At 42.9% G+C, this 2358-nt stretch overlaps 1 long non-coding RNA gene across 1 annotated transcript; it reads right to left on the reverse strand.

Annotated features, from left to right (window-relative positions):
• Positions 1–1112: 1112 nt before the first annotated feature.
• LOC119428095 lies at positions 1113–2030 on the reverse strand. Its single transcript, XR_005187690.1, has 2 exons — positions 1935–2030; positions 1113–1562 (listed from the first exon to the last, which is right to left on the reverse strand). It is a non-coding gene; the product is annotated as an uncharacterized LOC119428095 (long non-coding RNA).
• Between the last annotated feature and the right edge of the window lie 328 nt (positions 2031–2358).

Raw genomic sequence — 2358 nt, forward strand, 5'->3', positions numbered from 1 at the left:
GGCAGTGATTTTGATATAACTAATCAATTGGACATTAAAGTTTTTTTTTCAAGGCTACTGACACCCATGCCTTATTACACAAAACTAGTTTTCATCCTACCCACACTTATGCCGGTTTGGTCAAATCTCAGCTATTACGGTTTCATAGAATATGTACTAAACAGACTGATTTTCTCCAGGCTACCAAATTGTTATTTGCTGTACTTGCCACCAGGGGGTACTCAAGATCACTTTTACGCAGGTGTCAGAAGACCTTTTTACAACCCAAGAAACCTAAATCCGACAATATGGTACCTTTCATTGTTAATTACTCATTATCCAATAAGCAATTACTTAAACTGATCAGACAGAATTTCCAAAAGTTCACAGAAGATGGCCCATTTCTGTCCAACCATAGGGTTATTGCGGCTTATAGGAGGAATAAAAATCTCAAGGATTACCTGGTTCAGGCTAGACTCAAAACTAATTCAACCCCTAAACCAACTACACATAAAGGTCTTTTTAAACAAATAAAATGGGTTCAGAACACAGTTAACAACCAGGTTTTTCCAGTCGAGGCATCGGGAAACATTAAAACCAAAAATTGTGTTTATCTGGTCACCTGTACACTTTGCCATTCTCAGTTTGTTGGTGAAACTGGTACAGCTCTGATCACGGTGCTTTGTCAACACAGGTTTAATTCCCAAACCCCGGGTCAAGCCAATTCTGAGATTACAAATCATTTTAGCATCCATGGTTCTAATGCTATCTCAGCCGCGGTTTTGGAATCCAACAGATTTTGGACTACTTCCCAGAGGAAGTCTGCTGCAGCTGTTTGGATATCCAACCTTTCCCTTTGATTTGTATTCTCTTTCTACCCTCATCTCTAATTTTATAGGACTTTTAATGTCCACATGATCCCTAACCCTTAACCTAACCCTAGGGGACGTGCATATAATTTTGTTCTATTTTGTCCTATTTTTTTCTATTTTTTTTCTATTTTATTTGGAGGATACTGGATTCTTAGGGTAGGATGGAGAGTGCTTCTTCCTGATTGCTATGGCAACGCAGGTTATAACTTCCCTGTTTATCTAATCCGCCAGTGCCTCCTGTCTTGGGACGTCCGGATCCTCTTTTTCTTCTTTTGTTTGAATTCTTAGTCTTTTTGGGTGGTTCTGGTTTTGATGGCCAGTGCACGACTCCATTGGAGTCACAACTCTCTTTAAAACTAACCCTAACCCTAACCCTAACCCTAACCCTAACCCTAACCCACACAAATTGGACATCAAAGTTTACTTTAAACCCACAGACACACACGCACTACTTTATAAAACCAGTTTCCACCCCAAACACACCTACGCCGGTCTAATCAAATCACAGCTCCTTAGATTCCACAGAATATGCACCCAACACGCAGATTTCGAGGAGGCAGTGGGAATCCTTTTCAAGGTCCTTGGTAAACGGGGCTACTCGAGGTCTTTTCTCAGGTCGTGCAGGAGATCCTTCCTGCATCCTAGGCCACGAGATACATCCCCAATGCTCCCTCTGATCACGACATACTCCTCCTCAGCTAACATACTCATCTGCAAGGTAAAACAGAATTTTAATAAATTACAATCCGACACTTCCCTTCTCCAAAACCACAGAATAATTGCGGCCTACAAAAGGAACAAGAATTTGAGAGACCTCCTGGTCCATGCAGAATTAAAACCTATTAATGCGACTAAAACCAAGAGCAAAAGTGAATTTTTCAAACAACTACACTGGATACAGAGCAAATCTGACAAGACCGTTTTCCAATTGGATCAATCAGGAAACCCCAAGTCTAAAAACTGCATCTACTTAATAACATGTCAAATCTGTAAGATCAATTATGTGGGTGAAACTGGTAACACAATTCTGACCCGTTTTGCCCAACATAGATATAATATCAATAATAAGAAAAACCTACTCACACCCCTGGTCCGGCACTTTGTCGAGCATGGCTGGCAGGCGGTCACAGCAACAGTGCTGGAGTCCAACCAGACCTGGTCCACAGCCCAAAGGAGGAGGGCTGAAAAAACATGGATCAACAGACTCAGCACCATCTTCCCCGGTGGTTTGAATGAGAGGTAGTGCTTGGGTGTGACTCATAGTGGGTGTGCCCGTGCATTCAGGGGCCCTGCTGTCTCCTGCAGCGTGGTCCCTGACGTGAGGCAGCAGGACCTCCACTAACCCAAACCTAACTCTCTCTCTCTCTCTCTCTCTCTCTCTCTCTCTCTCTCTCTCTCTCTCTCTAACCCTAACTCACTCTCTCTCTCTCTCTCTAACCCTAACCCACTCTCTCTCACTCTCTCTCTCTCTCTCTAACCCTAACCCTCTCTCTCTAACCCTAACCCT

Source organism: Nematolebias whitei, chromosome 22 (genome assembly GCF_014905685.2).
Source record: "Nematolebias whitei isolate Nwh7 chromosome 22, NemWhi1, whole genome shotgun sequence".
Lineage (NCBI taxonomy): Eukaryota > Metazoa > Chordata > Actinopteri > Cyprinodontiformes > Rivulidae > Nematolebias > Nematolebias whitei.